The sequence below is a fragment of the Ammospiza caudacuta genome, chromosome 8 (genome assembly GCF_027887145.1).
Source record: "Ammospiza caudacuta isolate bAmmCau1 chromosome 8, bAmmCau1.pri, whole genome shotgun sequence".
NCBI lineage: Eukaryota > Metazoa > Chordata > Aves > Passeriformes > Passerellidae > Ammospiza > Ammospiza caudacuta.
The window spans coordinates 13,316,573-13,330,888 of record NC_080600.1 but is presented as its reverse complement, the minus strand read 5'-3'; positions in this window follow the sequence as shown (position 1 = coordinate 13,330,888).

Below are 14,316 nucleotides of genomic sequence, written 5' to 3'. Positions count from 1 at the left end.
TTTAATCACATTTTTCTCAGAATCAATAGTGTTGTTGGAAAAAAATCCATCTAGGACTGCTAAGAACTAATATTGTAGTCTAATGACTATGACTACTCTCATAATTCAATCCACTTCACTGTCTTGTCCTTCACAGGGGTTCCAGAAATTGCAGTTTGGAGTCCAGACTAGACAGGTTTATAGTTTTTGCATAAACTTGAGACATGTAGTTTCTCACTCCTCAAGTCAGTACATTTTTGCCACACACAAGGAAGAACTTCAGCTATCAGACATCTCACATCCTTGTGTCCAACTTGTAATTCCCACAACTGGGGCTAAAAAGCAACGTTTTTATGAGTTTTTTTTCCTTTGCCAGATGCTCAAAGATCACTTAGAGCCCCTAGTCCTTCTGTTCAGTGCTCCAACTTCCCCCTGGATCTGATGACTATCTGATTCTTGTTCTCTTAATTTCATTGTCCCCAGAAAATGGGGACAATGAAATTAGGCTTTGCAAATCTCTGTTCAGTTTAAAACCAAGAAACTTTCCATTTTGTACTGCACCATGCTCTGGAGCTCGTGTCCATGGAGCCCTGCAGATACCCTGGAGCTGTGTGCAGCCTGCTGGGCACCACAGGGAAGGGATGGAGCATGGGCTGAACAGAGGGTGAGCCCACAGCAGGGACAGGGCAGCAGGCAGGACACTGAGACATGGCAAGGCCTCAGTGGGGACATCAAGAACCTTTTTCCGCAAGGAAACTCTGTAAATTTCTTGCAATAGAAAGTTTTTTAACTGAGAGCAGGGAAAAGGCACACATGCTCTCTTTCAAGGTCAAAGAAGGCTGGCAAAGGCTGTGTTCAGATCCTTTTATTTTTATCTCTGTCTTTTGAATTTCCTTTGTTTCATATATGACCCTGTTCCAGATATTATACAAACAAATCTGATTTTCTGTTTTTGTCTGTTTGCTTTGAACAAGGGTGCAGACAGATCTCAAAATCTTGGCTGGCTTGGGTTCCTGTCACCCTTCCTAAACTAAAAGTGCTCCTTTCACGTGACTGCCAATGCACTGATCTGTCTCCTGGCCCTTCCAAACCACCATGTGCTTCCCCAGAGGGTGACTGCTGTTCTGGTTTGTGTGTGCTGCGACAAACATGACATGTGATACGTTCTGTGTTGTGGCCTCAGATTTCTGCAACTGGACTGTTTTGGACTCTCTATCATCTCCTGGATGTGAGAAGTTATTCTGCTTTCTACACATTCATCCTGAACTGCACTGACTGGCCAAACTCTAATTATTTTATCTGGGTTTTGTTCTGGTCCTGCAGTAGTATCCAACAAAACTTTGTCCTAGATCCCAGTTCCTGTCTTTTATTAGAATTTCAGCACCCTCTTTCCACATGGCCTTTAGAGATCTCTGCATTTTATAACTTTCGTCTTCTCCTTTCCCTCTCCTGATTGACATCGCTTATTTCTTGAACAACACACAGAAAACTGTTACTCAAAAAGAAAAATGGGCTTTGTTTATTTGTTTAGTAAGGAATTTTCTGGAAGAAGATAATTGTTTCATAAGAAATTAGCTTGATGACTTTCATGAAAAAAATTTTAAGAGGCAAGAGAAAACTGGAAAGAAAATTATTTACATTGAACCATGAGATGAAAAAAAGAGAAACCATGACCCAGAAACTGCAGATTTGCTGCATAGCTGTCTAAAACTTCTCCAAGTATTCAATCTTTAAATGGAGATCTGGATGGAGATAAAAGATTGTATAGGATGGCTATTATTATCTGTGGCAATCTCTGCAATGCTGTGGAGTTTTTCTACAACTGACTGTCTCTGGGAACTCTCTGTGGTTTTATTAAAAAGAATAATAAGGTTCAACAGAAATGTTATAAGAATCTAAAAAATTTAATTTAGATAATCCTAGAGGATTTAATTCTTGCATATTTTTACTGACATATTTGAATACACAATTATGCAGAGTTCCTGTTTTAGTTACAAGATACCTCATAAAATAGACACAGCATAAGAAGTACAGACTAGCTTTCTATAAGCATGGAAATGTAAATGTTCTTATGACTCTATTTATTATCTCACTTGTGATTTTATATACTTAGTGCACTTATTTACAGTGCTTAAGTTGAAAGTAGATGCAACTGTAAGACCACAATAATTATATTTGCTTACCTTATTTTACATTATCTAGTTTTTGGTACTCTCTGGATGTCACTCATCACTGCACATGTTTTCTGCTAGGGTTTCTCCCAGTATTTATTCTCTGGCTCACAGAGTCACTCACATGCAATGTTGCAGTGACAGCAACCTGAAAATAGGTTAATGGGACAGTTCAGGTGAAGTATTCTCATTCAAACTAAGTGGGAAACGAGAGATGGAAAATAATGAAAGAACCTGAGCAAAATTATTATTTAATGGCTCTGTCAGGTACTAGCACAACCATGGATTTGAGTAATATAGTGATATAAAACAGTAGGACAGGTTCATTAAGACAATAGTTTATACTGTGAGATTCACAATATATAGGGAAGTCAGAATTCCTTGAAGCCTCTGCTAATCATTACTTGAGAAAAGAAATTAGAAATTATTATGAGGGAGTATTCTTCTACAGATCTCAAAATCAAGAAAACCCTGGTGAAGTATCTCTAGGCATAACTATTTTACCATTACACTTCTTTTTATTTTTAACTCCATTATTTGTTCCCATTATTAGTTTTTTTTTTTAATTTCTTGTTTAATAGCAAGGTCTTAATTATCTTGTTTACAGTTCTAGTGAGAGTTATAGATTAATGGCAGTGCTGGTTTTTCAATTACACTTCAGTAATTTGATTTGTGGCATAATACTCCATCTCTGCCTCACCACAGTGAAGAAATCCACTATGTACCAAAATAGAAGGAAAAAGACCTTTTCCTCAGCAGGGATTAAAAACAAATAAATAAGTAATTAATACCTCATTTGGTACCATCAGGAAAACACAAAACTTGGCACCATGACACCCAGCAAGGCTGGGTTTTAGAAGACTCCTTATTGCAGATGCCTTGTTTTCTGAAGCTTTCCCTCAAAATCAAAAATCAAACTGTCCAGCTCTATCTACTTCCAGCTGTATTCTTTACACAGGAACTCTTTTTTTATTTTTGTTTCCCTGTAGGGAAAGCATGATCAGATACAGAAGAGTTGACATCACCTCCAGCAGGTTTAGGGGAGCCTACAAATCCTGAATCTTGAAAGCAACCCTCAAAGCTTTTGTGCAAATCATTCTGTTCAGGCTTCAATTCCCTGTGTCCAGGAGTGGAAGAAGGTGGCCCAAATACCTCATTTTACACTGCCCCACCTAAACTTAAAATATCATCTGGTATTTTTCACTGAATTTCTGTGGAACTTGTATACTGAGTTCCCACTGAGTAATGAGAAAACCACTGGAAGAACATAGGAAAAAAATCAATTTACACAGTAAGGATATCTGAGCGGGTTCACACCTTAAAGGCGTAGCTTTTTATGCAGTATTAACAATGGTAAATGCTCAGAAGTCTCAGGTTTGTAACATAAGGACTCTTCCAGATAGAAAATTTTCTGAGTGAACCACATAATGGCACTTTTAAAGAATAAAAGCAGGAAGTTGCACTTTTCCTTAACAGATGGAAACAGCAGATGTGCCCAGATAATTTAATAATCTGTGACAATATTAGTTTTAGATCCAAAGCAGTCTGAGAAAAAACACATCAGATTTTCCCCAAGGACATCAATAAAATAAAAATCAGCTAACACCCAAAGAGAAGAGGCTAATCAGCACATCACAACATTTTTTCATGTGGTAGTTTGGTGCAGTGTCACCTTGACACAGAGTGCTGCTGCAGCAAAGGAAACCACACAACAAGGGACATCTGCATGTGATGGAAATCAAACTGACTGCCCTGGGGTTAGCATATCAGCAGTCAATTCTTTAGAAAGATTAGATTGGGGGTCTGTAAATGTAATTGTTTAAGATGTGCTTTACTGCAGAGATGTACAACAGTGGGATAAAATGGGCAATCCATCCAGAGAAACAGAAACAACTGGACTGAAGATCCTGGGTCAGTTTAGGATTTTAAGCAGAACTAACTGCTCCTTTCTCTGATGCTGTCCACAACTGTGCAGCTTCTTACTGAGGTTTCAGTAAGAGTGTTTCAGTGTCAAAATAAGCTGCACTCTGCTAACACATTACAGGCATTTTAAAGCAGTAGGACAAACTGGCCTACAGATATTTCAGTGTCTTGAAAGAACCAGAATTACATACGGGACTCTTCTGATAGGAGTATTTCTAACTAATTCCTGTTCAAACTGCAATAAAATAATGTCAGGAAACACAATTATTTCAAAACAGCATAAGATCATAAGATATCTTATTAGGACAACTTTTTCTTTCATTTTTTTTTCTAGCCTCTTTAAAAGGGTTTTTTCTAACCCTTTCTGTTGTCTTTAAAAGGATTTAAATTTCCTCATTTAATAGCAAGTGGTTTGAATTATTTTGCTTACAGCTCTAGTGAGATCTATAGATTAGAGGCAATGCTGTTTTTCTCTGAGCTCTTCCTAGCTGTCTTCTCTAACTCTCATCTTTCTTCCTTTCTGTCCTCCCTTCCTGTAAAGGAAACATTCCTGCCCAACTCCCCTCCCTTCAAAATGCTTCACTCCTAATCCCATGGGAAGATCCCTTCCTCATCTGTTAAAATGAAAAACCCTATCCAAAAGCCAAATCAACCCAGCAACAAACCCCATCATTGCAGCTTTAGCACATCTGGATGACAAAGGACATTGCTGCTTCCCAATATCCCCTGAGCCACAGGATGTCACTGTCACTGCCCAGGGGACACACTCCATGCTGCCCTGCAAAGATCAGGAGCCAGAGAAGCTGACATCTTTCCTCACCCCCCTGTGCCTCCCCTGAATTCCCCTGTGCCTTTGGGCACTGCTGCTGAGCTCTCCACTAGCACAAACACCCAGGTTTTGTGTCTTTGCCATGGCCCTGTCCTGCAGGGCCCTCCAGTCTGTCTCAGCCCGACAGTGCCACAGGGAGGTGGGTAAGACAAAGTTATTTCTGTTTGCAGCTGTTGGAGGGCAGAGTCTGTGGCACCTGTGTGGTTTGGAAGGGTTTCTGTGGCTCTGCTTTCACTGGAGGTTTCTCAGCCCTCTTCAGCCTCCTGCTGTGTGCTTAAATAGGATGGGACATCCCAAAAATATAACAAATCACTGCTGTGGTGCCATTGCTGTAGAGTGAGTGATGACCAGTTCAGTATGAGCTTCTCTTTCTGCCATAAGCTGTTAAAAGAGTGCAGAAACAGGACAGGCCTGATTTGACTCCCCTGGTGTGCCAAAAGCTTGGGCAGTGACTAAAATAATCTAGGATTTTGGTAAGTAAAATGAAGCAGATGCTTGTCAAGGTTTTCCTAGCAGAGCAGCCTGAGATTTGCAAACTGCATGTTCTGACTTAGATCAAAACCACAGAGCATGTTGGAGTTTAGCTTGGATTTGAGTTTTCCCAGAAACAACGGAAACTTGGTATCACTTCAGATCACAGATGAAACAAAGAAGTAAAATCTTCATTGCAGAGTTCAGTTTGTGGTCATGTCATGTGAAAGGAGGTCAGATTACCAGTGACCACACTGAAAGCTTTATTCAGAGCTGGGTTCAGATATCATGAGAAGTAAAAAAGCTCTCCAATATGTGACTAAAAAACATTGCAGCCTAGATGCATTAATGAAATTAACTTAGGTTAAAGTTTGCTAAGTAGATACATAAAGGCAGCTAAAATATCAACTCAGAGCAAAGTAATTCAGCTCAACAGAAAAAACCACCAAGGAATGCTTGCATTGCTTTTGGAGGTTTAGGCTTTTTTGCCTTGAAAACACTGGCTGCAAATGACCCACATATTTTGTGGCTGGATTAAATGTATAGTTAAAGGATAAAATTAAAATTTTGTTCATGCCATTAGATATAAAAAAGCCTTCTGAGCATTTTTTAAAGCTGCTCTGGGTATATTTGAAGAAAGAATAACATCTTAATCATGTTATTTTCCTATTTCCCTCAAGCACCCCTTCCCCCCTGTTCTTTGCTCCATTACTCTGCCCTTTCTGTGGCAGCCCTGTGTGAAGGAGAAAGAACAGCCTTAGTTAAGGAGGTCTAGGGCTTACAACACATTACATTTAGAAGCTGGTTCTGGCAAATTGACCAGTCAGTCACGCTGAGGAGAGTCCTCACTTCTCTATGGCTCAACCACAACACAGGCTCTTTGGAACACGAGACTCTTGGGATGATTTGAGTGAGAAAATTGGCAAATAACTCTTTCTAATGCTCACAATTTGTCTAATAAAACCTAAGTACTAGGATGTACATATCTGAAATCAGATACAGGGAACAGAGAACATAACTTGCACATAATTGGAGCTAGTTTTGCTGCTTGTAATGCACTGACTTTTCTTCTAACAAAACCTTTTCAAAATATGGTGTTTATTTTGACACAATTGCCCTTTCACTGTAACTCCCTGATGTGTAATATTTGTTTTTATTTCTATGTAAGGCTGCATTAGCCAGTTCAGAATAACAGCATATGTCACACATCTTTCACAACTCATCTCAACCGGGGCAAGAACTTTGCATCCTTGATCCCATTCTCTCAAATTCCTCTTTTGTCTTCACTGAAAATGCTAGAGTAAATAAAAATATTTCAATTTTCTTCTACTCTGACCATATTCACAAAGCAAAGTTGGCATAAACTATATATCAAATGTATACAAGAAATATATATAAATGTCTATGTATATAAATCAAGTCATTAGGGTTTCTAAGCTGGTAGATTGCAGCATCACTGATGTGGCAGCAAGGAAGGCCACAGCTCTTACATCCATTTCATGTGGTTACTCACTCTGTTACTGTGGGCTTTTTCAAAAGATTTCCGTGGGTTTTTTTTTGAAGGTACATATATAGACCTGTATATAAGCATCTCCATGTAAACAAATGCATATATAAGTATTTGCATGATTAAAGGCAAGAGCTGGAGTTTACTGTGTTGATTAGCCAGTCTTGCCATATTAGAAAGGGAAAAGGTTCTTTTCCTTTTCCAAACTGCAGGTTGATTTCACATAGGCAGAGATAATGATATAATTATGAAATGTATACTTATTTTTTCTTTCTTTCAGAAAGGGAAAACAAGAACCAACTAAATTTCCTGGAGATGGGATCAGAAATATGTTTTGCTAATTATTCCAGGAAGGAGCTGGCTTCCAAGCCTGGAGGAGCTAAGTTTCTACGTTATCTATAGAGTATCTAAGGGTACCTATGGGACAATCACAGGGAGAACCACTGTCACACTGAAATTCATTATACTCTGTCAATAAAGGTTAGTGTGAAACAATACCAATTAAATTAAATGCATAATAATCCATGAAAGAGTTACATAAAAACACACTGCCATTCACCACCATAAATCTGTGTCCCTCTGAGCAAGGGCTTCCTTGCAGATAAAATTGCCACGATTTGGATGCACAAAGTGGAGAAGGAATGCTTTCCCCATGCATTGCCCTGGGCTCTAAACACATCAATCACTGGATATGAAATCAGGCAGCAAGAATTGGAAAGGCAGAGAGGGTGGATGCCCCAGTGCCACAGAAGTCCAACATCCCTGTGCTGTGCACATATAACCTCACACAGAATGTGGTTCATTGCTTCTCTGGCAGCTGCTGAAAATGCTGACACAAGATGGAAAGTGACTGAACAACGGAATTGCACAGCTTTCCCTCCTGCCTTTCCCTGCTCTATCCTCAGCTGCATGTCTTTCCTGTGCCTCTCCCTTTTAATGACACTAACAGGCTGCAAATGTGAGAGCTTGTCATTTTTGTCCCCACCCCAACCTCCTCTCCAGCTCTCTATGCTTACACTGCCCAGACACAGTGTCCAGACACCAGCTCCAGCCACAACTTCCAGAGGGAGCTGACAAAGCTGCTGGGACCTGACCTGGCCCAGCCCAAGGCCTGGCAGACTGTGCATGGACAGGTGGCATCCCTGTGGCACCCACTGCCCTCTTCTCCACAGAGACACCTCTGACTAAAGAGTGTTTCCCCCTCAGCAGAGGTCAGGAGAGCCCCTGGCCACAATGGCAAAGACTCAGAAGAAAAACTACTTATGCCTAATGCAGCTGAAGAGGGAAGAAGATTGTGCAAAGGCCTGGACCACAGAAACCTTCTAAGAACTACTTGCACTGGATCCTGAGTGTCCTGGAGCTACCAGGAATGGAGACTGCTATGACAGGGCCCATATGAACATTAATTCATCAATCAGTGCTGGAGATGGAACTGGAAGCATCCAGAGCTTGGATGGGTGGTCTTACCCTGAGTTAAGACATAAATTTGGAGGAGGCACTGCTGTTGGTCATTTTTCTGGAATTCCTAGGACACAGCATACGGGCCTTCAGCAATCCACAGGAGGATCAAAGTATTAACAGGAATATTGGTCACGGAGAATTGTGTGGGTGGCAGAGTTGGGATAGTGGAGGCAGCCAAGTCTGTGGGGCAGCAATTCACTTTTCCATGTGCATTCAATCTGCCATAGCCACAGACTGGTCCTGAGACAGCCCTGTGGAAAGCAGGAGTACATTTGGCTTGGCCTCAAGCAGCATCTCCTCAGCAAATGAACTGCTGAGGACCATGATGGCAGCCACACAAAGAAAGTCCTTCCAGACAGACTTTAATGGGAAGCTGGGACTGATTCATCAGAAGTATCTAGTCTGCCTTTCATGAGGTTTAAATATTCATGCTTCAAACAAGTCCTACAGCAGTGCTGCTTGGAAGGCTGGTTTCCCTCTCAGCAGGACTCTCCACAGGAACCAATTTAAGCTTGAGGGGAAATAAACACCAACTAAGGCCTATCAAGTGAGATTCAGGACAGGATTTCTTTCCTGGAGCAGAACAGCAAGTCCTGTGTAAACTGTTCAAGAGCCCAGATGAATCAATGGCTGTGGCTATGTAAACATGATTCAGGTGTGGGCACAGAGACTGCTGGGGGAGGAAGAGGAGAGCAGAAAGAAAAGAGAGGAATACAAAGGCTTATTTAAGTTCAGAGTGGGGGAGAGACACCCCACCAGTTTATGCAAGGCACCATAGCACATAAGGGTGTCAGAGTCCTTGAACAAGGATGGAATTTCTGGGCTTCCTCCTCCTCTTTCCCAGAGCTGGACACCCATGTGCTGAGCACCAGAGGGTCACCTGAACAGACAAATCCAGAGGTCATAGCTGCCCTCAAGGTGTGCACTGGGGTTCCAAAGCCCAGAGTGAACCCCCGTGACACTGGGGCCTGCTGGAATGTGGCTGCACAGCAGAGGGCCTTGAATGCCCTAATCCTGTACTTCTGACAGGTTAAAGGAACAACAATCACTTCAGTGGAACAATATAAAAATATAAAAATTATATATAAAATCTTATTTATGTCTGAATCTCAATATGAAGATAAAGGAATGGCCTGGCATCCACTGACACCAAGAGACTGAGAAAGAAATAGAAACTTTTTTTTTTTTTTTGTTTCTATCTCATCATACCTACAGTGGTAAAATAACTGGGAAACATTCAATATAGAAGTGCAACTGGAAGGTAAACAGTTTCCCCTAACAAAACAGCTCTGAAAAGGCAGTTTGTAGAAGACAATCCCAGAGCAGCACACAAGAATTCTGGTAAGAACTTATTTTTATAAAATAAAGGTATGGCACTGTTTACCTGCTTTCTAAATTTGGCAGGGTTTTTCTACCATATACTTATTATGCACAGATGGGACAAAAACTGTAACACCAGAATAAAAACAATAGTCATTAGCTGGTTGGTTAAAAAAAAAGGTAGACTACAAGGTTGTACCAACATTACTCTTAAAAAAAGAGTTTGAGTCATTACCACATCTTGAATTTCCCCTGCCTTTGGTCAGGTCTCAGGATGCTTCCCTGGGTGCCCACAGGAACAAACTCCCCACAAACTCCAGCTGTGTTCTCCTGGGAGTGTCCTCAAGTGCTGCTTTCCAGGAGTGTAACCTTAGATCAGCCCTAGGCAGAGCTCAAGTCGTGTGATGCTGTTGCACAAGGTGTGGGGAGGAAAAGCACAGCTCTAAGGGAACAGGGAGCTGTAGATCACAAACTAACCCAGCATTCCTGGAAAACAGCAGTCTGCTTCTTGGGGCCAACCACAGGAGGTTTCTTCCAACTTTTCTTGGAGGCTTATTTGCCCTTTGAAACACCAACATGCAATCTGTGATTCCCAGGAAGAAGGCTGGATGTTAGGTTTTAAGAAAAAAACAGCTCTGCCACTGTTTCTAGGCAGAAATCTCAAAATGTTGAGATATGCACCTACTACATATTTCACAGCCTTCCAGATAGCTCTCTAGGAAGAGTGAAATTATGGAAAAATGAAAATTAATTCATAAAACCCAAGCAATTATGAGAAAAATAAGTAGTATTCAAACAAATAGAAGCTAGAATACTCTAGGGGCTTGCAGATAAGGGCTTGCATTCATAAAACACAGGGATGATACATTTTTTATAGGTTTCATTAAACTCTCGCCTGCTTATTGTTTTCCTGCTTTTTAATCAAATTTAGGGAGTCACAGAATGTGTCCTTATTTAAATTCTGCCAGAATGTACTTGAAGGTCCCTTTTCCCATGGGTTTCCCCTCAGGCTGAGAAAAAGCAAGTTTTAAATGTTCTCTGTTTTATAACAGCTGAGAGAGGGGCCAATGTCTGGAGTGCATTCAATGTCTGTCTGCACCTATTTGCCTTGTGCTTGAACTCCTGATGGAGACTGACTTGACATTTCCACAAGCCCAGTCAGCTCTGCTAATCTGCATTCCTGGTCAGCAGCTGCAGGGCTGGAGCACCTCCCAGTTCAGCCCCTCCTGACTCCAGAGGTACCTCTGAGGCAGCAGCCTCTGAAGGAAAGCTTGCAGAGCCCCTGTTTTGCATGTGTGCAGCATTCCCATTCCAGTATGCATAGATCAATGAGCAAATATCATTTGAAATATTGCAAACAGTTTGTCCACAGATTTTTCTGAAAGATCAAAGCCATCTGCAACACAGTAGTTTTAGACCCTTGATAGGTGCTGCTCAGAAACATTTAGCTATACATTCACAGATGCTCTGAATGTCTTCTCAGAGCAGTTAAGCATCATGTGAGTGTTTTCTGTGGGCTGTGGGGTCATGCAGACTGAGGATTTTCCTGCTTATAACCTAACATTTTCTCATCTTATATCAGCTTTCTCACAGCTTCCCTATATCTTTTCCCACAATAACAGTTTGCTCATGAGCACACACCAAGATGCAGGATGACCTCTGCACCAGAATAAAATATTGCTTAGAATATTGTGTGGGATTTTTTTCCCTTTGGCATTCAACCTCCTAGCCAGGGAGGTCTGTGAGAGACTGGATCAGTGGTCCTGAGAAAACAAATTGCTGTTTTGCTAAGTTTCAAGTAAATTCATTATGGCTTTATGACTCATGTGGCTTTAATGGCCTTACTGCTTTATTTATTAGAATGCCAAGAGACAATTTATCTTGTTTACTTAAATCTCCAGTCACATGTTTCAGACTTCAATAAGATTCCATTATTTTAAAATACCTACTTTGAAAAGGGCTATTAAATAGTGGAATCTTTTATGAGATTATATTACTCCAAATTTCATCCATCAAGCCTTTGCCACGTTACCACAACGTGCAACTGTGATGACACAGATCACAGCCTTGCTCAGTCTTTTAACATCAGATATTACACAATCTACAGGTTCTATCAAAATACACACAGTGAGTGCTAAAAATCCTTAACACCCTCAGGGACAGCTTTTATTGCAGACTCACTAAAACCTTAGAGATGTGAAAACAGACAAGCAACTTGTAAAGTCAATATTAACACTTTTCATCAGGAGACAATCTGACTCAAAGTCTAGAAACACCATCAAGGAATTAAATGATTTTGTTAATTTTTTTTTTTTTTTTGCTTCTCAGCAGCAGTAGAGCAGATCATCAGCTAAGCTACATAAATACAGCCTGACTGATGAGTGCAGCACAGCTGAGCCAAATCACACAAAAAATCCCTCAGAGCATTTCCATGCTCCTGTACAATTTCTCACTCACTTACCTTGAAAACTTTACCTTTGTTACCAAGTGTAGTTGCTCATTTTGCATCCCAGGTTTATCAACCACAGATGATATGTGATCGTGTCACTGTTTTACAGGGTTGAAGTGTTTAAAAATCTTAGATTTATTCTCTCTTTTTCATAGTTTCCCTGTGACAAAACCAGGGGAACCCCATTTCTGCATTGTTTGCACTGTAGGCGACTTTAATCTGCCATTATGGGGGAATAGCAAAGTATGCACAGGAGTGATAATGTTCTAACATACTCCACATATTAATGAAGAGCAGAAAATATCTCAGATTTGTAATCTATCCAGGCCCTTCAAATAGGTTTTGTTGCTTTTTCCCCCCCAGTAAACCTTTTTATCTTCATAGCCTTATCCTATTGTAGTGCACAGAAGGATTTTCTGTCTTTTCAGTGTCAAGGATTGCTTTATTTGAAAACAATGAAGTTTCAAATTGTCACATGTTTCAGACTTAAATAAGATTTGGGGGTTTTAAAACCCCCAAAATACAAGAACACCAAAATATTTTAAATGCACAATAATTTTCCAAAGCCAACCAGTTTAGATTCCTGGAGAGCTCATTCAGTTATTTTCAGTGAAAAATGCTCAATATATTCCAATTCTAATATGGTGCAAAGCTTCAAAAAGCATCTTGTTTTTACTGAATAAAATGCTTACAGAATAAAATCATAAAAGAAGTAAAATTCGCCACAATTTAAATGTTACATGTGGTAAAACCAGAGGTAGCTTTTAGAAGTACTCACGTTGAACAGAATTTCTGAATTTCTTTGATCAGAGAAGTTTGTGTGTAGCATGAATCTGCAAAGGAAACTGAACCAATGAGAATTTGAAAGGGTCTATCCTAAGACTCCTCTTTTGGCAAAGTTCTTATAAGGAGAATAATTTATATAAAGGTTTTGTTAACAGGCATTTAGAAAATATGGATGACTGTCATCCCTTCCAATCAGTATTAGAATAAAGGCAATTAGCTAAAGAACTTTTGTGATGGCTTAGTACAGCTTCCTTCTGGAAGCATTTGTCAGATATGCAACCTAGCCAGGTTTTTAATATGGTACAAACTACTAGAAAATAGGAAAAATACATAGAGACTGGAGCTTGCAGCAAGCAGCATCGTGGACAAGGCTCACTGTGGTTACCTACTCTGTGTGGGGCAATATTCCTTGCTTCTGGCACACACCAACAGCTCCAAGAGCAGTTCTTGGGGGCTGCAGACATGGCAAATCTGCTTCTTGGCAGCCCTTGTGCAACTCTGAGATAGCATAAAAGGTGATGGGGCAGAACGAGAGAAGTTCTCGCATCAGTGAAGTCTCACAAAAAATGCAGTGTGACTGAACTGCTTAATGTTGGCACAAGATGATGTTTTGTTCCTTTTTGATTTTCTTCTCTACTTCCTTCCTAATCTGTCTCTGCTCCTTCTTAATCTTTATTGCAAGGCATAAGTTCTGCTGAAATAAACAGTGGAAAATGTGAGGGGAAAAAAAAACTCTAAGAAAAAAAAGTCTAAAGGCTGAAATCTGCTGACTTTGGTTACTGTCATTCATATGAGACTTAAAATAAGTTCAGTTCATTCCAGAGTCCACTTTAGCAGAATTAACCTCAGGGTTTATTATCCCCAACTATATAGAAATTAGATTCTTGGGAAATTTCTTAAACACAAAAGTTAAATTACATATTCATATGTTTGGAAAGCTTTACCCCATCACACACACAAACTACATAAGCACTCCATGAATCCCACTGTGTCTTGTACTTCCAGAAAGTGCTTTGGTCTGAAGAATAAATAAATAAATGTGCAGTTTCTTTAATCTATGCACCACCACTGAGTGCATGCTGAAGCATCACAGGAAGGCAGCACATGTTACAAATGTCAGGCTTTCCCTCAGATAAAGCACTGCTTTACTCTTTTGAAACAACTGAACAAACCCAGAGAGTTGAAATCCTGGTCTCTATTTCATTTATGACAACGGCTCACCAGTTTTTCACCAGCTCACAGTGCAACTCATGCCTCAGTCTCTCATTAAGAATTTGTCTTAAAAGAAAAGGGGGAAAAGCAGGCTAATAAAGTACCAAGGCTCACTTGCTGCCTTTTGGCTGAAGCTCACCAAACACCTACCAGGAGGCATTTTCAGTTGCATTTTAAAACATATGGCCAGTTATTCTGAGAGGTTTTT